Genomic DNA, 25,453 nt, shown 5'->3' with positions numbered 1-25,453 from the left:
GAGGTCAGAGACCAGAAAATACAAGAAAAAGGAGAACAGAAAAAATAAATCAAAAGGACCACTAAAATGAAAAACAAATTTTAAAACAAGTAGTAAAATAAAAAATCCAAAAAAGAAAAAAGAAAAAAGTAAAGAAAGAGGAAAAAGAAAGAAAATAACAGAGATGTGGTGGTGAGGAAGTGGTAGTGGAGAGAGAATGTAGTCTACCTGAGGGGTGTTAGAGGGTGATCATCTTGATTCTGAGTGTATTTTGTTCTGTATGTTAGAATATCACAATCTCAAACTTATATAAACCAGCAATACTTATATAAAGACCCCACATTAGTGAAAGGGAATATAAGGGAAGGGAGAAGAAATGTGTGGGAAATATCAGAAAGGGAGACAGAACATAAAGACTCCTAACTCTGGGAAATGAACTAGGGGTAGTGGAAGGGGAGGAGGGCGGGGGGTGGGGGTGAATGGGTGACAGGCACTGAGGGGAGCACTTGATGGGATGAGCACTGGCTGTTATTCTGTATGTTGGTAAATTGAACACCAATAAAAAATTAATTTATTAAAAAAAAGCCCCCACATTGAACACAAAAACATAAACAAGATAAAATAGGGGAGCAGAATGGGAATGAAGAGAGAATATAATCTTACAGAATAAACCAGCATGGTGTTCCATTTGGATCTGGGTATGTTGGTCCTGTTTTAGAAGGTATTAACTTCCACCATTGTAATATACTGTAGTCAAGGGGGAAAAGAGAAAATATATTGGAAATTTTTAGTCTGATATAAAAATGAATTGTAAGGGAAAAACTAAAAAAAAGGACCCTCTAGTTCTATATACTATTTTCCCTCAGTCCTGGAGCTTTCCGGTGCTGCTTGGTCGAGAACTTGCTCTTCCCCTGTCCTTCCAGCTGGTTTCCTGGGGGAGGGGCCTGCTGTGCTGATTTTCAGGTATCTGTGCCTGGATGGAGATACCTCACCCCCTACCTGGTGCCTGGCTCAATGGAAGCTGTTTATCCTGTGAGACCTTTGTTCTCTAGAGGCCCCGCCTCTCCCAGACACAGGTGAAACAAAGGAAAAACAACAATGGTAGCAGCCAGATTTCCATATCTGGAGTCCAGCTCCCATGGAGTAACTAACTATACCTAGTCCTCACTGGCCTAGATGTTCCTGGTGACAGGCAGGGTGCACTGATCTGCACAGCTTACAGGGTGCCCAAGGGCAAGAGAGTTCTTGCTTTCCTGTGCCCTCCCTGCTTCTGCTTGTCCAGAGGGAATGCAGGATCACTGGCTTTGTTGGCTTGGGTGCCCTGGGATCCAGGGCCCTGTGCTGTTGGACCTGCACTCCCGGGGACCGCCTCTCCCAGAGGCCCACCTAACATCCATCTGGAGCCAGCCGACCTAACCAACTTGCTTCTCCTCCAAAATGCCCCTCCAGCTGTGGTGCTCCAGTCCTTACATATATCCAACCTTGGTTTGTGGTGAGCTTTCCCCTGGGCGCCCCTCCTCTTATAGTGACTCTGGGAGTCTTGAGGCCTTACTGTCCCTCCTGTAATTCTGCTCAATTTCCCTTCTAAGCACTTTTCCATTAGAGAAAACTCCAGCCAGATTTCTAAAGTTCCTGCTTCTCCAGGGTTGGGGATGCCTCCAGGCATTTGCTGCTCTGCTTTAGCCTGGCTACTTGCAGTTCCCCTCCCCCACTTTATTCTTTTTTATTTTAATTTTTTCACCTTCCTATCTTGTTAGAAGAGAAAAATTTTCTCTCTGTAGCATTCCAGCTGCTCTCTCTTTATTTTTTATTTATTTATTTATTTATGATAGTCACAGAGAGAGAGAGAGAGGCAGAGACACAGGAAGAGGGAGAAGCAGGCTCCATGCACCGGGAGCCTGATATGGGATTCGATCCCGGGTCTCCAGGATCGCGCCCTGGGCCAAAGGCAGGCGCCAAACCGCTGCGCCACCCAGGGATCCCTGCTCTCTCTTTAAATATCAAATTGAGTTCAGGATGTTTTGAGAGTTATCTAGGTAAGTTTGTAGGGCCAGGTTATTTGAGGACCCCTACTCTTCTGCCACCTTGCCCTTCCCTCTACTTTGTGATTTATAGAATACCTCTAATCTATCACAATATATCTTCACGTGATGTTTTAACACTTCAAGTATAACATAAGAACTGTACAACAATATATATTTTAGTTATCCTGGCCTTTGTGCTATTATTGTTATCCATATGATTTTATATATTTTATAAAGCCCACACTATTACTATTGGTTAAACAATCTTCTTTTAAATAAATTTAAATATTAAGAAATAATCTTGTATATTTACCCAATGTTGTTACCATTTCTGGTCCCTTCATTCTGTGTGTATATCTGTATTCTAACTTTCTTCTGCCTGTTGGATTTCCTTGTTATGTAATAATGAATTATTTTGGCTTTATATGTCTGAAAATGTCTTTATTTTATCTTCATTTTTGAAATGTATTTTTTCTGGCTATAGGAATCTAGGTTGACAGGTTTTACTTTCAGTGCTTTAACAATGTCCCCTGTCTTATTGCTTGCCTTATTTTTTACTTTTAATAAGAAATTTACTGTCATCCTGATTTTTGTTCCTGGATATAGGACAACTATTTTTTCATGGATATTTTAAAGATTTTCTCTATATAAGGGGTTTTGAGCAATTTGATTATGATGTACCTTGGTGTTTTTTTTTTTCCATGTGGCTTGTGCTTGGAATTTGTTAAATATCTTTCATATTTGGATTTGTAATTTTTATCAAATTTGAAATGTTTTTGGCTATTATTTCTTCACTTTTTTTCTGCCCTTCCCTCTCTACAAATACTGGTTGCACACATATTAGACGACTTAAAGTTTTGTTACACAGCATTTTTTTCATTCATTTACTTATTTTTCTCTGTGTTTGTTCTTGTATAGTTTTCATTGTTGTGTCTTCAAATTCACAAATGTGTTGTTCTGAAATTACTAACATGCCCTTAATTTATATAGTATATTGTATTATTTTCATCTCAGACTTATCATTTATATTTTTAGAAGTTTTTTGGGGTCATGTCTCTATTTAAATGTTTTTGAACACCTGGAATAAAATCATAATAACAACTCTAATGTTCTTTTCTGCTAACTCTAATGTATCTGTCACAGACCATTTTCCTGCTTCTTTGCATGTCTGATTCTTTTTCACTTTTGTCTGATTTGTGAGGTTTCTTGTTACATGATGGACTTTTTGTATTCCTACAAATATATTTTTTTAAAAGTAGGCTTCATGCCTAATGTGGAACTTGAACTCATAAACATGAGATCAAGAATCACATGCTCTACTGACTGAGCCAACTAGGTGCCCTTACAAATATTCTTTTTTTTTTTAAGACTTTAGTTATTCATTTGACAGAGAGAGAGAGCAGAAGCAAAAGCAGGAGGGGGAGAAGCAGACTCCCCACTGAGCAAAGAGCCTCATGCAGGGCTCGATCCCAGGACCCTGGATCCTGACCTGAGCCAAAGGCAGGCATCTAACCAACTGAGCCACTTACATGCCTCACCCCTACAAATATTCTTGAGTTCAGTTTGCCATTAGGTTACATAGAAAAAGTTTGATCCTTTAGGGTTCTGCTTTTAAGATTTGCTAGATAGGATCTAGTGTTCAATAAAGGGCTAGTTATCACCTATAAGTGATGCACGTCTGTTCCTAGCATTCTACCCAATACCTTATAAATTTTCCACCAGTACCCAATACCTTATAAATTTTCCACCAGTACAGTACAGATATGATTTTTGGCCCATGTGAGTGCAGGCACTGTTCCCTCTGATCCTTTTAAGAGACTTTTTCTACAGCCTCTGGTAGTTTCTTCACACATGTGCCTTGATTATATTCTGCAGACCACTCAAGGGCTTTTTGCAGCTCTCTCATCTCTGGTACTCTGTTGCTTTACTCTACATGCCTTATTCTGGAATCTCAGTTTTGTCTCCTCCATTCAAGCCATCTTCTGGGCTCTGCGTTAGTTCTACCACTCTGTGTTGTAATCAGGAAACCCAAGGCAATTTTAGGGGTTGCTCTTTCATTTCCCGTCTCTGAGGGATCACTATCCTTTGCTGTCTCTGTCAAGTGACATAAAACCATTGTTTCATTTATCTATTTTTTTAAGTAGTTGTTTCAAACATAAAACCCTTTTGCTGTATTTTATTTGGACACTTAAGTTAACAATTTTTATTTCCAGAGATAGTTCTCCCTGTCCCGTTGTTTGGCCTCCTTTGTCATTGTGATCAGTCACCCCAGCTTCCCCTTTTCTGCTTGGCCTCCTTCCTCAGCCCTTTCCTTGACCCCAGATCTTGGTAGAACATTCCTACAGTGATAGGAATTTCAATGTAACTGTAAAATCCATGTTCTAGTTTACAATCTTGAGTAAGTCCCATATGTAGTCCTGTTAATTATTATGAAAGGTATCTATCTATTTCTTTTTAATAAAAACTTTTCCAGATTGTAAGATACAGAAAGAGCTTGTTCAGAAGATCACATGTGAAGAAGTTTGTGTTAGAATATTGGTAGATATGGTGAGGTTTGAGGTACATGCTCAGCAGCAGATCCAGTCCTCATGGGAAGTCAGATATTCATTCAGGATCCATCCCACAGAAAATTTCCATAATGTTATCATGGGAGAAGTAGTGTTATGTCAAGTTCCTGAATGTGTCTGGCCTTAGGCTCACTGTCAAGTATGGTGTATCCAGAGTTGTTGCATGGTCCCATAGCACAATGTGCAGGAATCCTCCAGATAAATGCTTCTCACAGAGGGACCAAGGGCCTAACTGAACTTTGGGATCCCATGGAGTGTTCCGAATGATGCCAATGGTTCACAATAACATCTATCCTTTTGTGAGTACTCATTTTACCAACATGATTTCTAATACTCTCATCCATGAAGGATATATATCTTTTCCCCTGTTTTCCAAATGAAGAAATAGAGACTCAAGGAAGCAAAGTGACTTGCATTGTCTCAACCAGTGGATTACAGAGACCTGATTCAATCCTGATATGTCCAATTTCATTCCTGAATACTTTTCACTGTATCATCTAACTTATTATTTTCATACCCTTGATTATTTTGGAGCCAGCAGATAATGTAATGCTTTCTTGTTTTAGTCATGAAGTAGCAGAATGGGTCCTTGCAATATACTGCACTGTCCTCCCCCTCCCCTATTTTGAAACCCTAATCCCTATCTGGTTATATTAGGATATAGCACATTTAAAGGGTAATTAAAGTTAAATGAGGTAAAAGGTAATTAAAGTTAAATGAGATCATAGGGTAGGACCCTAATCCAATGTGACTGGTGTCCTTATAAGAAGAGGGAGAAATACCAGTGGGGAAGACACAGGGGAAAGGCCATATGAGTACACAGTGAAAAGATGACCAAGGAGAGACAAGCCAAAGAGGCCTCAGGAGAAACAGCTCCGCTGACACCTCAATGTTGGACTCCTAGCCTCCAGAACTGTGAGAAAATAAATGTTGTTTAAGCCACTTGGTCTACAGTACTTTGTTACAGCAGCCCAACTGGAATACTGCAGTCCTTAACACCACAAAAAAGAGTCAGAATCAAAGATTTCTGCAGTCCTTCCCCAAATCCAACATTTTGTGGATTGAGGATATTTGACTCTCTCATCAGTTCAGATCTCTTGACTACACAGAACTAGCACCAACATCTTATTTAATAATTCAACCATCCCTCCAAATTCCAGGGAAAAATGCCCATCACATCTTTTGGGAACTTTTGTGTTTGGAAACCAATTTTCTTTCTTTGATGAGGGTCCCTACTGAACAGTGATGGCCCAGGTTTCTTGGGATAGGTGAGTACAGAATAGGGCTTCTAAAAGTGGCATTTTCTGTTGCAAGAACCAGTATGGACACTATTCCTAAGAGCATCCTTGAGCCCAAGTTGAAAGCCCCAGATGAAAACTAGAGGAAACCCTGAAGGACTGAGAGGGTTCCATGGTGTTTTGTAACAACCAGATTAGTGTGTGAGGCACACATGGTCACACATAATATCCCAGAGAGATGAGAATGCTGTGCCTCTGAAAACTCACATTTTGGATCCAGGTTTTTATTTGTTTGTTTTTAATATTCTAAATACTTGTGATATTTCCCAAATTCCATAACTTCATCCACACATTTCTTGCTCCTATATATTCCCTCCAAATATCAGACTTTGTCAGCCCAGATACCTTCAAACCTAGCTCATTAGCACCCACCTTCTGTATTTTTCTCTTCCTATTTTAGGAAGAAGCATGGTGATTTTGGCCATTCAGTGCCAGCCTGAAAAAAGCACAGAGGAGCAGTGGTGTGTGACTTGAGGGCAGAGGCCAAAACACCTCCCCCCCTTCCCAACTGCAGTAGAAATTCCTTCCTTAGGTAAGGTAAGTAAACTCCACACATTCCAAGGGGAAAATGCAATTCCAGCCTGGAGCAGTGGTAGTTAAAGTAGAAACAATCCAGCTTAAATTATTATATCAGCATAGTTCTGAAGGAATGCGAGGGAAAAGGGATCAATATTGATATCTTTATTTAAAGGGAGTGGAGCGCTGAGGGCTGCATTTATGTGGACATAGTAAGGATATTAAGAAGACCTGGATCCAGGTAAATCAGCTGTGTACCCAGCCCTGTCCACAGCAGTCTCTGAAGCCCTATGTGGAGAGTGGCCAGAGAAAGGAAGCCCCTAGAATGCCCTTCAGCCTCCACTGTGCCTATTTTTTCCTTTATGTTATGACAGGATAAGGGAGACAAATGAGGAATGTATTCATGCTGTGTGATTAAATCCCCAAGCCAAATGTTTCCAAGTCTCCCCATTTTCCTCTACACAGATCCATGCTGCTAGAGGAGTCCTCAGGGCCACTGCCACAACACTGGATGTCAGGATTGTGCACTCCGCAGACCATACTACAGGCTTCTCCCACAGCTCCTGGTGAAACCTGGTCTCTTAAGGTACCCTAGCCTGTGATCTTCAACAATTCACAACTCAGCCATTATTAGCACCACTAATGAATCTGATAGGTGCAAAAATCCTTTGCAGGTGGTGTTCAAATATTTATATGTGCAGCGGGGTAGTATTTTGATAGAGAAACAACAAATTCTTTTCCCACAGTACTTCCAAGTGTCCTTTAGCCTTACCCCCATTGAGGCATCAGCCAGGGTACATTGTATGTACCATACAGGGTGGCAACACAGAGGGAGGGTGGGGGAAGAGAGGGAGAGAGAGAGAGAGAGAGAGAGAAAGAGATAGAGAGAGAAAGAGAGAGGGAGAGAGAGTTTGCATTATACAATCTACTTTTAACATCTCAAAACTGGATTTTTTTGAAAATCATGTCTGAAACTATAGTATGAGATGAAAGCATTTTGAGTATCTAAATTCAGGCCCTGACAAACAATAATGTGCCCATTTTGATTTAGTTTTTCTCATCCTGAATAGGAGATCAAGTTTTCATGGACTGGAGAGAATAGAAGAAACTAGAGAGGAAAAGGGGGAAATGTAGAGTCATGAGACCCTGAGCAAGATCCCAGGGCACTGCCCAAGAAGTCAGAGCCCTGGCAGAGAAAACGAGTAGAGATGACCAGAGGGTAGGGAAGAATCCAGACGACTAAGGGAATCTAGGAATATAGAGGACCCCACTTGCTTGGAAGAATTCTGAGTACCTTACTCCCACCCATCATAGACATGGTCCTGGCTCTGTGGTTACATAGGCTATTGAATACATATGGCATCACAGAATTCCCTTTTACTCTAGATTTGCCTGAGAAGTAGATGTCAAGAGTAGCACAGAAGAGCACTGAACTTACACTGACTTCCTAAAGCTCCAGAATGGCAAAGGCTTCAAGGGGCTACTTCTAGGTCCCTAAGAGTAGCCTAAAGTATCTGGGAGAAGGTTGGATGAAGGAGCCCTGCATTCAGAAGTGAAAGGTAACCAGCAGCCTGCACACATCAGAAACTAGCTATGAAGATGCACCTCTCAGGGGATGGCAGATTGAAGATGACATATCAGAGAACAGATACCCATCCCCACCCACTTCTAAGGCCATGGCACTAAGGGACCATATAAAACACAGCCATAATCTGTAGTAAGAAGCACACACACACGAACAGAGAGAGAGAGAGGAGTCTGTGTGTAGCCAGTCAGGCTAAAATTTCATTTCTGCCACCAGTGGAAGGGGGCTTAAAAACTAATCATGTCATATGAACATAAATCAGCATTTCTTGAAAACTTCTAGATTCATATCCTGCTACTCCATCTTATTTATCTTTTAGAGCAAATTTTAAGCACGTAATAAAACAGAGATATAGGTGGAAGAAAGCTTTATTGCCAAGGATTTAAAGTGCAAATAGATGTAATCCTACCTGAAGTTGAAAAGTTGTAAATGTCATTATTGAGTGAATATTTTACTGCTATGGAAACTACCAAAAAACAAAGACATACAAAATTGCCATGTTTTTTTTTTATTCCTAGACAAAAACATACACAAAAATAATAAATCCATTAGACTTTCAAATAACAATAATAACGTTGGGAACAATTTTTCTTCTGTATCTATAAAACTCCAAATAAGGAATGATCTTATGTAAAGGAATAGGTGATAGCAATTCACCTCCTTTGGTGTGCAGCTTGGCATGAGTGTGGTAGTTCAGAAAGAAATATCTATGAAAGCAAAGCTTTGGTTAAGAAGAACGCTGTTAGATCAAAACCATCCATCCTATGTGGGAAAAGATTCCTATTGGGAAGCCCACAAATCACCAGCAAAAAATGAAATAGCAACAATAGCTATGAACTGAATGATGATTGTGTGCCAGGAGTACTTTACGTGTCTTAGTCACATAGTTCTAGCAATGCCCTCCCCTGTGAGAGGCCTGAACCAGGCCCCCATTTATTATTACCTCAGGTGTCCCCACTCTAGCAAAGGGTCATGATGATGTTTGAGGTCCTCAGGTATCACACTGTCACCTGAAAACTGCCCCTGCACTTTTATGTTCTCTGCAGACTTGCATGCCATGGGTCCAGGTCACAGCCTGTATTCTAGCATCTGAGATTAGCGAACAGGAATATTTGAACCCTCCTGGCTCCTGCCATTAAAAGCAAGTCTCTGCCTCTCTAAGAGTAATATTCTAACACAGTCTCTATAAGGCAGCTTAGGCTGTCATAACAAAATACTGTACACTGGGTAGCTTAAACAATAAACATTTATTTCTCACAGATATGGAGGCTAGAACTCCAAAATTAGAGTGCTAACATGCCAGGTTCTGGTTAGGACCTGCTTCTTGGCTTGCAGATGGCCTCTTTCTCACTGTGTCCTCACAGGCCAGAAAAAAAAAGCAAGCTCTGTGGTATCTCTTCTTAGGTGTCTCTAATCCATTATGGAGGCTCCACTCTCATGACTTCATCTAAACCTAATCACCCTCCAAAGGCTTCACTTCCTAACACCATCACATTGGGGGTTACAGCTTCAACATATGAATTTTAGTGGGATGCAAACGTTTTGTCTTTAACAATCTCTAAATATAGGCAAGGGTTTCAGTTGCCCAGTAGTCACAAAACAGGCAGGAAAGATCTCAATCCTTATTCATCACAGCAAGGGCTACTCCCTGCCTTATTTAAACTTCATAGGCCAGGATCTCATCTGGCGTGAGATGCTGCTTCCTAGGAGCACTGAATTGTCAGACATGCAGGGAGTGTTGGGGTTGTCAGAATATCAGGGGTGTTGAGAGTGTTAGAAATGTTGAAAATTTGGTGATTATTGGGAGAGTTGGGAATATCGGGAGTCTTGGTAATTTTGGAAATTTGGGGGAATATTGGGAGTGTTGGGAAAGTTGGGAGTATCAGGAATATAGTCTCTAATCCTTGTGGTGTTTAGATTTCCTGCTAGTGATAGTACATCTGCCATCAAGAAATATCTCCATAGCTAAGGAGACCTTAGTTGCAAACTTATCCTTTCTTGCTGGCTCCCACAACTGGGATGTGAGATGCCAGTAGGCATTTCCCATTCTGTGACACATGATGTGCACTCTCACTTTGATGCCTTTGTATGTGCTGTGCCTTCCTCCCAGCACACTGTCCCTGCTTTATCTTTCAGGAAAATTCTCACTCACTTCAAAGTCCTGGTTCTTATGTCACCTCCTTGTGAAGGCTTCTACAACCCTCTAGGCAGTAAGAACATTCATAACTTAGCAACTTATTTTTATTATTTACTGCTAATATTGTACTATAATTAGACATTCTTTTTACTATAGTCTGAGCTCCTAAAAATTTAGGCATTTGTCTTAGACTTTAGTCAATGGAAGATGCTACTGGTGCCCTGCGTATGCCAAAGGCTATGTACTGCATATGCCTGAGGTTCTCTGCCCGAGCACTTGTGTTCTCATATTGGGAGTGGAGTTGGACTCATTCACTCATGGGACAAGCCAGGAATGGCAGGGTGTAGATACCCTGAAGCAGCCTTCAACCAGAGAAGTGTGTAGGGAGTTGTGAGAGAGAACCCAGCAACGAGCCTTGGTTGTTGGGATGACTCTACACATGCTCATAGCCTTATCTCATAGTTGACTTCTGAGGACCCCAACTCAGACAGGTCTCAGAATTTAGTTCAATACCTGACTTCAATTAGGTTCTTAATAAATTTGTGCTGAATAGAATTAGCCCTGAAGTTGATCAGAAATCCATTCATTTATTTATGGATGCAATGAACATTTGGGAAATGTATCAGGTTTTAGAAACTGTGCTACATGCAACATGATGAACCTAAATGATCATTTTAAGGAATCCAAAATCTAATGCAGGAAATTTTACATGCAAATACAAAATCTTACTATCAGTTTTAGTTACCCCAAATTTAGCATCTTAACACAACAAACAGTTACTAACTTGCATAGTTTCTCTGGATCAGGATCCCAGTGAAGCTTGACTGGGTACCTGTCACTCAGGGACTCCCATGGGGTTGCAATCAGGCTGCCAGCTGGGGCTACATGATCCAAAGACTTGACTGGGCTGGGGAATCCACTTCAAAGGCAGACACTCACATGGCTGGAAAGCTGGTACTGGCTGTTAAAAGGAGGCTTAGTTCCTCCATGGGACTCTATGGGTTGCACATAGGATTCTATGTAGTCAAAAAAGAAGTGAGCCCTCTTGGCTTCCACTTTGCTAATCACCCTATTAATATCTTGAGTTCAGCAACCACGATTGGCAGCATTTTATATCTTTCCTAGGCTTATTAGTAACTAAGAGATTAAAAATTCCTTATACGCATAGAAGAGAGGGTTAGAGGCACAGAACCCTCGAGCACTTCACTTCCTGGGGAAGTTGGTATTTCTTGGAGGACCAAGGAGGAGGCCTTCTGATGCTTTGTCCTTGCTGTACCAGCTCTGAGCCCAGAACATGGCTGATCATCTGATGGTAAATGGCACAAAGTGGCTGAAAATATGGGTGCTGGCTTGACTTTGGGGAAGTTATGTGGCCTCTCTTTGCCTCATTTTCCTTATGTGCAAACTGAGGGTGATAATAGTAGCTATCCCATGAAGTTGACTAGGGATGCAGTGGGTTAACACCCATGGAGCACTGAATGCCTGACATGCAGAGAACACTAGACACAGGGGATCTTTACTACTTCTCTGCTGCCCCTTTTGCTTGCAGGCAGAATTCTGCCACTGCTGTGATAGGTCATTCAGACAGACATCCCTTAAATAAATTAAGAATCAAGAATAGATCAATTAAGAATCAATTTACCAAATTGATATAATATAAACAAAGTAATTGATGTTATGGGCTTCATAATAATTATGTGTTCGGGCAGACATACAACTCACTTCTACCTGAAAGCACAATTTTGAAATTTTTTTTTAATTTTATTTATTTATGATAGGCACACAGTGAGAGAGAGAGAGAGGCAGAGACATAGGCAGAGGGAGAAGCAGGCTCCATGCACCGGGAGCCCGACGTGGGATTCGATCCCGGGTCTCCAGGATCGCGCCCTGGGCCAGAGGCAGGCGCCAAACCGCTGCGCCACCCAGGGATCCCTGAAAGCACAATTTTGAAGCCAATAATACCAATTGCTTTGTTTATAAAATCAGACACATATGCCCCCTCCACACACACATACACAGCTGCAGCAGCGTGGCAGGCTGTCATGTGCAATAGAAGTGGTCAAGTGAGGTAGAACTGAATGTTCCTTGGGATCAGAAACTGGGTCCCTGGATGAGGTCTTTAATGTTTGTTTAAACAGTAGTGAAGGGACACAGAAACATGCCAATAGTGTTTTGGACACAGGAACAGCATGGGCAGAGGTGTAGAGGGAAGACATTTAGCCAGGGCTGTCTGAGTACCCCCTCTCAGGAAGAGAAGCTGTGATAACCACCCCTAAAGAGGCTCCTCCAGTACTAATCGGGGTTTTGGTACTCATGAGTATCTTCCTTGAGGCTGTGGAGATACCAAATAGAAAGCATTCTTGAATTACATATCCAGCCTGCTTCAAACCAGGACCAGGGGCAAACGAAAAGCAAGGCTTCAGCTGAACTGAGATGAGCAGATGGCATTGCTGAAGAAGTAAGGTTTCTAAAAGGCTGTGAGTGGAGTGGTCAGGCACAAAAAGGAGAGCAGGAAGCTAGCTCTCCAAGAGTAGAAGCTAGAGAGCCATCTTGGTTCACTCTGAGGAGCAGATTTGTTGTCTGGGCTTCCTGGTATGCAGGGTGGCAGGCAATGAAGAACCAGTAGGACAGGTTAGAGTTGTGGGTATGGCCTGAGAGAGAGATTGGAACAGGTAAGGGGGTGGGCTTGAGACCATAGTACCATAGGAGTTTTAGGAATTGGGGTGATGTTGGTGGGCTCAGAGGGGAATTTGGTGCTGGTCTTCCAATCCTCCTGTGACCAGGAGCCTGATGGAAGGGGAGAATTTGGAGCAGCATCCTGAGGAACAGTGCACAGGACACTCTCTCTGAGTCAAACATTCTTCCTTTCAGCATGAGGTTCCTGCTCCAGCTGTTCCCAGTGGCTAACGCTCATTCCAGTGCTTGGTAACCACTGCCAGGCTCTGTCTTTCCTATTTTGCACTCGCTCCTTCTTCTGGGCAGATGCTGGCTCAGTCCCCCATGTGGCACTTGGCTTGAGGACATTCAGGTAGCTGTCCCCATGGACCCTCTAAGTGGATCTTGGCTTCCACCCTCGGCCCATTTCCTCTGAGCTTTGTGCTATCAGGAGGCCATAGCTCTGCAAACCCATGTTTTTTTGGCTGAAGCTGATGAAACACTAGAGTCAGCTTTAATTTTTGATGGTGTGGTGGTTTGTAGACATGCTCCAATGGTTCCCACCACTCCCATTCTTCTCAATGCAAATCACTCTGTGGGCAAACAGAAGACCAGAGAGGCAGATCTGTGCCCTGTCCCCAGCTTTCAGTTCAGGAAGCTCAAGTGGATTTTCTCACTGTGAATGGTAAACCCCAACCATTGTGGATATAAACTACTTTCTGTCAAGTCAAAGATGAATCTTCTTCTTAACCCAGTGTTCTCTGAAAAAGAGAGATTTGTTGATTTTATCTCTGGGTATGTTAATAAGGAGATACTCCCCAGTCCCAGCTCTGCCATACTCTTACCTGTGTACTGGTGAGACTAGGCTAGACTAGGCTGTGGGGTAGGGTAAGGAGCCTGGAGGCTCCCCAGTACTTAAACTCCTAAAAATGGGCAGGGGCTAATAGGATGGAGCTCACCCACTGTCTCTCATCCACTTGTTTTTCTTATCATTTCCGCTATCTTAAGATGCCTATTTTCTTCTACTTTTATCTTTTATTAAAATTCTCTTTTGGATATTTTCCTAAGATAGGGTATATGGTTTATAACCCTGTGGCAGACCTTCCAAAGACTAAAGCTAACAGAGAGTAGATGTGTTGATAAAAGCAAGATGGAATCCTGATGACATTGGTGCTCTGGCTCTGGGACCTCTTAGCTTTATTAGCCAATAGTTCCCTTCTTGACTCAAGTTAGTTTCATTTCAGTTTCTTCAACAAAACAATCCAGACTAGGGATTCCTGGGTTGCTCAGTGGTTAAGCGCATCTGCCTTCAGCCTCAGGGCATGATTCTGGAGTCCCAGGATCGAATCCCACGTTGGGCTCCCTGCATGGAGCCTGCTTCTCCCTCTGCCTGGGTCTCTGCCTCTCTCTTTCTGTGTATCTCATGAATAAATAAAATCTTTTAAAAAATCCAAACTATTACTACACATACACACACACATGAAATATCCTCTAATTAATTACATAGACATTTGTCAGACTTCTAGTATGATTACAGAATAGTAGAAGATGCAGGAGGAGATGCAAATTAATATAAGATTCATCCATTCCTCTCAAAGACGTTATATTCTTGTTGGTGAGGCAAGACATATTTCAGATTACAGAATATGAGATTCAAGTAACAAATCAATCCAGAAGAGGTGAGTAGTGCCAGAATATGAGTCTTTAAGTGATGGTCTTTTTCTTTGGGTTTTAGGATAATAACAATGGTGAGATTTGAAAGTCATTTTTCACTTAAAGCATTTACCCAGAGGTAGGAGAGATTCAAACACTCATTTTTCTGCAAAAAAAAAAAGAAAAGAAAAGAGGTCCAGGGTAGAAAAGACCCACGCAAGATCTACTGTAAATTGTTAGCAGATCTAGGACCCAACCCTGACCTTCTTATTCTATTAAAGTATGGTGCCACTCTACTTTGCTTTACGCTTAGATTTTATCTGTTCAGATATAACAGCAATGTAGATATCTAGGCATATCAATGATAAAAACATTACTGAACATTTATATTCACAATTCTCATCTTCATCATCAAATAATTACTAAGTACTAAATTATGCAAATTGAGTCCAATCTCTACATTACATATTTGTAAGGATGTTAGATCAATTATGATCATTGTATTAATTTGTTAAGGTTGCTGTAACAAAGTACCACAGACCAGGTGACTTAAACAACAGAAATTTATATGCTCACAATTCTGGATGCTGGAAGTCTGAGATTGAGGTTTTAGCTTGTTGGTTTCTTCTGGAGCCACTCTCCTTGTCTTGAAGACAGCATCTCTGTGTGTCTCACATGGTCTCTCCTCTGTATGCATCTGGGTTCTGATCTCTTCCATAATAACCTCCATCACAAATTGGTTAGGGCTTATCCTAATGACCTCACTTTAACTCAAGCACCTCATTGAAAGATTCTATCTCCAAATCAGTCACTTTCTGAGGTACTGGGACTTAGGACTTCAACATATGAATTTCAGGAGGGGGGCATACAATTTAGCCTATAACAGTTATTTTAAAATTTCAAGATAATATAAAAAGAAATAAAAGAATATTAAACATCATAAGAACAAAAATTCCAAATTTAAGGTAAAAAGTAAAGAGGACTTAATCTTGGGCTTTTGTATTGCAGTGCTTCATATGCTGAGGATTTCACCTCTGCACATGCAAATTGCCCCCTTCCATCTGATCAAAACCTTTTAGACTTCAGCCTGGCATTCCTTCCCTCTGTCAGCCTCCAGTCAACAAGAACTCTGCATCACCCATTCACAGATGCTCAGGAGCATCACATGGCTGAAACCATGATAGGCCACAGAATATGTGAGACCCCTTATCTCTACTCATGTGGTTTTGTTGTTTTCAGAGAATAATAATGTATACATTAATTTTAACATAATTTATCATGTTATGTTAATATGAAATGAATACTTTTATTTAATATATAGTAATTATACATTATACATAATATGCATTTATATGTAATATATATTTTCTTATATGTAAATTTATGTGCCAATATATAATAAGATACCTTTATATTATCTTTATTATATTATATAGAGTTATGTTTTATACATATATTTTTAAGATTTTATTTATTTATTTGACAGAGAGAGAGACAGAACAGTGGGAGGAGCAATAGGCAGAGGTAGAAGGAGAAGCAGGCTCCCTGCTGAGCAGAGAGCCCATGGACCTTGATCACACACCCTGGGATCATGACCTGAACTGAAGGCGGATGCTTAACCCGCTGAGCCACCCAAGCATCCCCTAGTTACATTTTATATCATATTGTATTATATATAAAAAAATATAATGATTAAATATCATATTTAATATGTATAACACACCAATATATTATATTAATAATTAACATATTATTAATATGCCATATTTACTATATTGACATTAGCATATACTATATTAATTTAAAATATGTAATATTTATATATAAGTTATATATTATACTATATAATTACTATATACCAATCATATAGCTGGGTCTTTAAACACTATCTCTGTATCCTTGAATGTTACTACATTAACTATGAACATACATTTGACCCTGGGTAGGCACTTAGCTTTTCTGAGCCTCAACTTCCCTATTTTTAAAATGACAATACCTTCCTGCCTGTTAGAAAGAACAGCAATGGCAATGGTGGATGTGACATAAGGATGAAATCTATTAAAATTTCAAATCACATAATAAGGATGAATCCCTACCCAGAGATTGCTGATGTGGAGCACTGTGGCAATGCCAGGGCTATGTCCCTGCAGAAGAATCATGGCTCCATTTGTTACAAAGAGACCATGATAAGTGCCACTTGCAGATAACATAGAAACTGTGAAGAGGAATTATAGTTTGATTAAATTGGGCATACAACTGCATCTTGTTCTGTGACTCCTAAAACAAGTATCAATTTTCTTATGTTTTGTTTGGCTGTTCATGGGGAAGGCTGCTCTCAACACTTACATCACAATGAGGTGAGTGACACCAGGTGGTTTTGTTTGGGAAATTAGAAGCTTGAGGTTTATAATAAAAAAAAAAATAGGGTAGGAGGAAATGTGTTAGCAGAAAATCTTGGAGAGAATTAGTAAGTTCCTTGGCTGCTCCTAAGGCAAGTGCTTAAAGCCTCTACATCTTCCTCTTCTCAAAGCAAGTTCAGCAGAAGATACAACATGTTCATTTGCCACCAGTGAGATCAATTATTTGAATTTCTAACACAGAATAGAAATGAGGAATATGGGAAAAAAAGGAAATGAGGAAGATAGAGTTTAAGCTCAAAAGGCTGTTAAAAGGGAAAATCTGGGGATCCCTGGGTGGCGCAGTGGTTTAGCGCCTGCCTTTGGCCCAGGGCGTGATCCTGGAGACCCCGGATCGAATCCCACATCGGGCTCCCGGTGCATGGAGCCTGCTTCTCCCTCTGCCTATGTCTCTGCCTCTCTCTCTCTCTCTGTGTGACTATCATAAATAAATAAAAATTAAAAAAAAATAAAATAAAATGGAAAATCTCTGAAGAAAAATTGTTCCCACTATTACATTACTAAACATATTTCTAATATAAACAAAAGACACTGGCTTTGGGTTGAGTTCTATAAGCAGACACTGATGAGGCCCATATCAGGTGCTGCTTCTAGTCCTGAGATTGTGGTTCTCATATTGCAAAAAGACATTTGAGGTCATATAGGTTACACACCTTCCAGTATGCTTCTGCTTCCCCAGCAGCCATGTTAAGGGTGAGCTTGAAGAAGGGTCCAGACAATACCTTGGGTCTAAATGAGGGAGAAACTGGAACTTTTCATTGGTGTTATAATTATTTGGTTTGTTAACTGTTTTGTGTTGAACTTAATAAATAATAACTTATTTAATTTAAATAAATACTATTATATGCATATTTGATTTTAATATACAAATGTTTACATATTTGTAAGCATTTAAAATACCTTATACTTGGTCATAATGTGTGTGTTTTTTTTTTAAGATTTATTTATTCATGAGAGACCACACAGAAAGAGGCAGAGACATTGGCAGAGGGAGAAGCAGGCTTCCTGCAGGGAACCTGATGTGGGACTTGATCCCAGGACTCTGGGATCATGACCTGAGCCAAAGACAGACGCTCAACCACGGAGCCACCCAGGTGCCCTACTCATTTTTGATACATCCATTTAGATCAAATAAAGAATGATCATGTCACAAAAGGGGGGCTTTTTTGTCCTAAATGGGAATTGTCAAGAGGCCTCAAGAAAGATAAGGTGACAGATGGCATATTTCCATAACTACACATCACTGCTTAAAATCTATCTCTCAGTAGAAAACTTCAAAAGTAGATTTCTTGAGACATATTTTTTCAGTATGAATGTGTTTCTTCTGCTGTAGAGAAATAACATCAAATGCAGTATATCAACACTGCAATAAAGAAACAAACTATTAGATAAGAAAATCCAGAATGGTGGATAGATGGGAGGGGTTAGGATTCTCAAATGAAAACAGAGAGGCAGCCCCCCCCCTTTTGAGAAGTATCTGTACTTGCTTTATCTCATCCTCACGGTGGTATTTAAAGGAATAGAAGAGTAATTTCATGCTAATAGGACTGGACAAAAAAGCTCTGTCTAGCATGGCACTGTCCTCAGGTTGGGCTGGGAGGAAAGTATTCTCTCTTGCAGTGAGTTCATTTATATTTTAAATATCTGCTAGACTATGGCAAAATGACTCCCTCTTAATCATCACTATTGAGAATGAATAAATACATGCATTTATCTTGCACGTGGTAATTGGCTGCAAAGTATTCAGCAATCCTTTCATTAGGGTGATGAGATCCAAAAATAGATGGCAAGTATGTTTATTGGAAACTAATAGACTCATCTGAAGTGTAAAAAAGTCCTATAAATGTAGTGGTTTGCAGAGATGTGTGTGTGTATAAGGTTGACATGTGTGCACAAGCATGCATATGTGTTTTACAGGGAGCAATAGGAAGGAAGAAAGCTAATCATTCATTCTCCTGCCACTTTAAGTTTTTCTTTGGAATGAAGATGCATACCCAGTGTAATTCACTTCTTTTGGTATAATCGATGAGTGGTTTTTCCACTCTTCCTTCTAATGTTTGAGTTTGAGATCCCACTGAGTAGTCTCTGTTTCTGTGAGCACCATGATGGGTTACAGACATCAGTGGGTACCCCTGTGTGCCATTTAAAAGGTGATGCACTACTGTATTCCTCCTTTCTGCATCTCAGATTGGCTTTGATTAATTACAATTGTATATTCAGGGCTCTCACTTGGATCTTACTAGGAGTGGTGCAACAGGCAGCATTTTGGTTTTCATGACCCCCAACATTCGCCATCGGATGCTACACTTGTGAATATGTCACCACAGCAACAACAAAAACAACAACAAAAATAAATACAGATTTCAGTCCCTGGAAGTGGGGTGCTTCTGCAAGAAATACCTAAAAATGTGAATGCCGCTTTGAAATCAGGCAGTGGCCAGAAGCTGGAGGGATCTCGAGAAGCCTAATATTAGTAAAAACCTTGACTGCCTTGGACAAACTATTAACAGAGATATGGATGTTAAGGATTCTGGTAGCAAGGACTTAGAGGAGGTGAAAACCTTTGTACAAAACCCCCACGTTCCCTCAGAGGATGCCTAAGCATCACATATTGATAAAAATATGCATGTTATGCTGCTGGTGGAAATACACAGAGCAGGCTCGGAATGCTGCACATAAAGGCCCAGAAGAGAGTGAGGAAATGTGCTTGGAAACTAGAGGAAGAGGAGCCCTGTCACGTATTGGCAAAGAGCTTAGTGAAATTGTGTTTGGCAGTTATGCAGAAAACAGAACTTGTAAAAGACAAGCTTGGTCATTTAACTGAGAAGATCCTCAAGCTTGGTATTAAAGGTACAGCCTTATTTTCATCTTGCTGTTTATAGTAAAAGGTGAGGAGGGTGAGAGAAATTGAGGGAAGACCTGCCAAGCAAGAAATGAGAAGGATTGGAGGGCTTGGAAAATCAGCAGTCTCTCCAGATAGCAAAGCCACTTCAAAGAAGAAATTCACTGTCAGGAATGCAACCTCTAGAGACATGCAGAGTATGGCGCTTTTTTTAAAATTTATTTTTATTGGTGTTCAATTTGCCAACATATAGAATATCACCCAAGTGCTCATCCCGTCAAGTGCTATTTTAACCTTTGGCTTCAGAAGGACCAGAAGGCTTGGCTTTATGAAAAGGTGATTCCTTAATACAAAAGAGTTTGGGAAGAGATTGAGAATGTGGGAAGTCAGTAATTTCAACAAATTCAGGAGAAGAAAGTACAAAAAATTAATATTATTATGTCCATGACAGTGAAACGAGTGAAGTCCACAGTACAACTTTTAAAGTAGAACTGAAGGTCCATTCAAGACCAAGACCTGTCTCTTTCTCTCAGTTGTCCTGATTTTGGTTTCTTCCTTATGCTCATAATATCATAACTGAAAGACTGTGTGCAAATAAGAGAAACTGAAATTGAAGCAGAGCCAACCAGAGCTAAGAAATTCTATCATAGGGGAAGGAATTTGAGGGAGCTTGATAATATATAAAAAAAAAAAAAAAGGGAAGTGAGAGATGATTTGAGATATGTGTCAAAGGATTACATTTGCCTGCAGACTCAGGGGAACTCATGGGTACTAGTGATCTCTTGCCTTTCCTAGGACTTGAGTCAGATAAGTGTAAAAAATAAATCACATCATTATGTAGCCACATCTTTTTGCTTCTTCTACTTGTCAGCAGCAGGTGCTGCCAGGAAAGACCTGGGGCTTGCAAGAGACAAAAGCTCATTCTACTGGTTCCTGATGTCAATCATTTTGGGATTGATGCTATCTGGATAGTTGGGGCTTATAATGTGTTTCTGCATTGTCTGAGATGATCGTATGGTTTCTTTCTTTTATTCTGTTAATATGGATAATTATATTGATTGATTTTTGAATATGGAACCAAATTTACATTCCTGGGGTGAATCTTACTTGGTTGTGATGTATTTATTATACCTTTTCATACTGTGCTGACTTTGATTTGCAAATATTTTGTTGAGGATTTTTGTGTCTATGCCCAAAAGGATATTAGTAGTATCTGGCTTCTTGGTCAAGGGTGGAAAGTGTTCCCAGTCTTTTATTTTCTGGAAGATATTTTATAGAATTAATATTATTTCTGCCTTAAAATGTTCATTAAAATTCATCTGTGGAAGCTTTTGGACTTGGACTTTTTTTTCCTTTGGAGATAAAAACTTTCTGTTACAAAAATTTAAAAAATTACTTCCTTTAATGGATATGAAATTATTTGGGTTATTTACATCTTGTGTGACTTTTGGTACTTTGTGCCTTTCAATAATTGGTCCTTTTCATCTAAGTTGCCAAATTTATGGGTATAGAGTTATTTTCAGCATTCTTACCTTAGTTTTTTTTATGTTTTCATCTTATGGAATAAATGCCCAAGAATGCAATTGCTGGGTTCAATGGTAATTGTATATTTGCTAAATGAAAACTACCAAAGGGCTTACCAGAGTAGCTGTTCCAGTTTTCATTCCTTCCAACAATGGAGTGATCTAGTTTCTCTGCATCCTTGTCAGCATTTGGTAGTGTCACTTTTTTGTTTTAGCCATTATGATAGTTGTACAGTGATATCTTAATGTAGTTTCATTTTGCATTTCCCCAATAGACAGTGATATTAAATATTTTGTGTGTGTGTGCTTATTTTCTATCTGTATATCATCTTCAGTGAAATGTCTGTTTATATCTGCCTGTTTTGCAAATTGGGTTGGTTTTATTACTGTTGTGTTTTTAAGAGTTCTTTACATATTCTAGATACTAATCCTTTGTTGAATATGTTTTACAAGAATTTTCTCCCAGTCTGTAGCTTGTTTTTCCATCTCTTTCACAGGTCTTTTTGCAGAGAAAAATATTTTAATTTTGATGGGGACAAATTTTTAATTTTTTTCTTCTATGCATTATGCTTTTAATGCCTAAGATGTCTTTTCTAGACCTAGATCCTAAATATTTCCTCCTATGTTTTTTATTTCCTTATTTTTTTTACTTAAACATTTGACAAATGATTTTTATTGAAATGTGTAAAATTACAAAAAAACAGGACTTTTCTTGAAGAGCCAGGGCATACATGGGTACCATTAAGGTGGTTGTGAATATTTGTTTTTCAATTGCAAACCAAGGCTATCTCTTCTTTTTTTCAGGCAATAGTTATACCTTTATTTTATCCTTTATAGTTTTCTTTTTTTACTTTTTTAAATTTAAATTCAACTTGCCAACATATAGTATAACATCCAGTGCTCATCCCATCAAGTGCCCTACTCAGTGCCCTTCACCCAGTTACCTTATCCCCCCACCTACCTCCCCTTCCTCAACCCTTTGCTTGCTTCCCAGAGTTGGAAGTCTCTCATGGTTCATCTCCCTCTCTAATTTTTCCCACTCAGTTCCCCTCCTTTCCCTTATAATCCATTTCACTATTTCTTATATTCCATGTATGAGTGAAACCACATGATGATTGTCCTTTTCAATAGACTTATTTCACTCAGCATGATACCCTCAGTTCTATCTATGTCGAAGCAGATGGTGGGTACTCATCCTTTCTTATGGCTGAGTAATATTCCATTGTATATATAGACCACATTGTCTTTACCCATTCATCTGTGGAAGGACATCACGGCTTCTTCCACAGTTTGGCTATTGTGGACATTGCTGCTATGAACATTGGGGTGCAGGTGTTCTGACATTTCACTACATCAGTATCTTTGGGGTAAACACCCAGTAGTGCAATTTCTGGGTCATAGGGCAGCGTTATTTTTAACTTCTTGAGGAACCTACATGCTGTTTTCCAGAGTGGCTGTACAAGTTTGCCTTCCCACCAACAGTGCAAGAGAGTTCCTGTTTCTCCACATCGCATGATACTGTATAAAGAAAACCCAAAAGACTCTACCCCAAGATTGCTAGAACTCATACAGCAATTCAGCAATGTGGCAAGATACAAAATCAATGCACACAAATCAGTGGCATTTCTCCACACTAAAAATGAGGCTGAAGAAAGAGAAATTAAGGAATCAATTCCATTTACAATTTACCCCAAACCATAAAATACCTAGGAATAAGCCTAACCAAAGAGGTTAAGGATCTATATCCTAAAAACCACAAAACACTTCGGAAAGAAATTGAGGAAGACACAAACAAAGAACTGGAAAAACATTCCATGCTCATGGATTGGAAGAATTAATATTGTGAAAATCTCTATGCTCCCCAGGGCAATTTACACATTCCATGCAATCCCTATCAAAATACCATAGACTTTCTTCACAGAGTTGGAACAAATAATCTTAACATTTGTATGGAATCAGAAAGAGACTCTGAATAGCCAGAGGAATATTGAAAAAGAAAACCAATGCTGGGAGCATCACAATGCCAGATTTCAAACTGTGTTACAAAGATGTGATCATCAAGACAGTGTGCTACTGGCACAGAAACAGACACATAGATCAAAGGAACAGAATACAGACCCCAGAAATGGGCCCTCAACTCTATGGTCAACCAATATTCGACAAAGCAGGAAAGAATATGCACTGGAAGGAGGATGATCTTCAATAAATGGTGTTGGGAAAATTGGACAGCCACATGCAGAAGAATGAAACTGGACCATTCTCTTACATCATACACAAAGATAAACTTCTGTGTTTTTTCTAAAAATTGTACAGTTTTGAATGCCTGGGTGGCTCAGTGGTTGAGTGCCTTTGGCTCAGGGTGTGATCCCAGGGTCTGAGATAGAGGAGTCCTAAATTGGGCTCCTTGAGGGGAGCCTGCTTCTCCCCCTCTTCTGTGTCTCTGCCTCTCTCTCTGTTTGTCTCTCATGAATAAATAAATAAAATCTTTAAAAAAAATAAAATAAAAAATAAATAGTTTTAACATATCTGTGATCCACTTCAAGTTTATTTTTGCATACAATATGAGGTCAAGGTCAAAGTTTACATTTTTGCCTATGGATGTTCCCACACCATTATTAGGAATATATTTCTTCAGTTGAATTGCATTTGCCAGGAAAACACAAAATTTTTGTCAAAAAATAGTTTAACATCTTTATAAGGGTGTATTTCTGAGTTTTTATTTTTTTAATTTATTTTAATTTTTTTTAAGATTGTATTTATTTATTCATGAGAGACACAGAGAGAGAGAGAGGCAGAGACACAGGCAGAGGGAGAAGCAGGCTCCACTCAGGGAGCCTGATGTGGGACCTAAACGTGGGACCCCAGGATCATGCCCCAGGCTGAAGGCAGATGCTCAACCACTGAGCCACCCAAGGATCCCTGTATTTCTGAGTTTTTAATTTTGATTTACTACTCTACATTTTCTGCCTTTCCACCAGTACCATACTGTCTACATTACTGTAGCTATATATTAAATCTTAATATTGTATACATTTTTTCTCCCATTTTATTCTTATTTTTCATGATTGTTTTTAGCTATTCTGAGGTTTGTACTTATTCATATAAATGAATAATACTGTCTACATCTACAAAAACCTTGCTGGGATGCTAATGGAAAACATATTAAATTAATTTGGAAAGAAATTATCTTTGTTATATTGAGTCTTTTAATCTATTAATATGGTACATCTCTCATTTATTTAGGTCTTCTTTGATTCTCTTATCAACATTTTTAATTTTCAGTATTCAGATCCTTTACATTTTTTGTTGAGTTTATACCCAAGCACTTCATTTTCTTTGGTATGAATGTAAATGGTTTTACATTTACTTATTTATTATTTTAAAGATTTACTTATTTATTTTAGAGATAAGCATACAAGTGGGGACACAGGCAGAGGGAAAGAATCTAAGTAGACTCCCCACTGAGCTGGGAGCCCAAAGAGGGGCTCAATCCCAAGACCCATGAAATCGTAACCTGCACTGAAACCAAGAGTCTGATTCTCAACTGACTGAGCCACCCAGGTTCCCCTAGTTTTACATTTTTAATCGCAGTTTCTCCATTCCCCTTTTTAGTGTGGAGAAATGTGACAGAGAGTTTTGTGTTGCTATTGTATCCTGCACCCTTGCTAAACTCAGTTCTTATTTATAGGTATTTATTTTTGTGATTTAGGTATTTAGGTATTTAGGTAGGTATTTATTTCTTGAGATTCTCTATGAAGACAATCATGTCATCTGCTCCTAGAGGCAACTTTATTTCTTCTTTTTCATTCTGTATGTTTCTTCTTTCCTCTTCGTACTGCAATGGCTAAAACGTTTAGTGATGTGTTGAATAAGAGTGTTGACAACAGATACTCTTGCCTTGCTCCTGATATTAGGGGAACAACATTCATGTTATTGTGATTCAGTCATATCAACTGTAGATTTCTTTAGATGCTCCTATTATGTTCAGGCAGTTCCCTTGTATTCCTACCTCACTGAGAATTTTTATTATGTATGGATATTGGATTTTTGTCATTTTTTTTGTTTTTAATTCCTATTTTAGCCTATTAACATGGCCGGCTTTGTTGATTGATTTTAAATATTAAATCAACCTTACATTTCCGGGAAAAATCCAGTGGGCTATATAAAATTCTTTTTACAAATTTTTAAATTCAATTTGCTAATACTTTTGTTGAGAACTATTGCATTAAAATTCATAAGAGAGAAGAAGGGCGGGGC

This window comes from Vulpes lagopus, chromosome 4 (genome assembly GCF_018345385.1).
Source record: "Vulpes lagopus strain Blue_001 chromosome 4, ASM1834538v1, whole genome shotgun sequence".
Lineage (NCBI taxonomy): Eukaryota > Metazoa > Chordata > Mammalia > Carnivora > Canidae > Vulpes > Vulpes lagopus.
The sequence above is the reverse complement of the archived record's forward strand: the minus strand, read 5'-3'. Positions refer to the sequence as shown.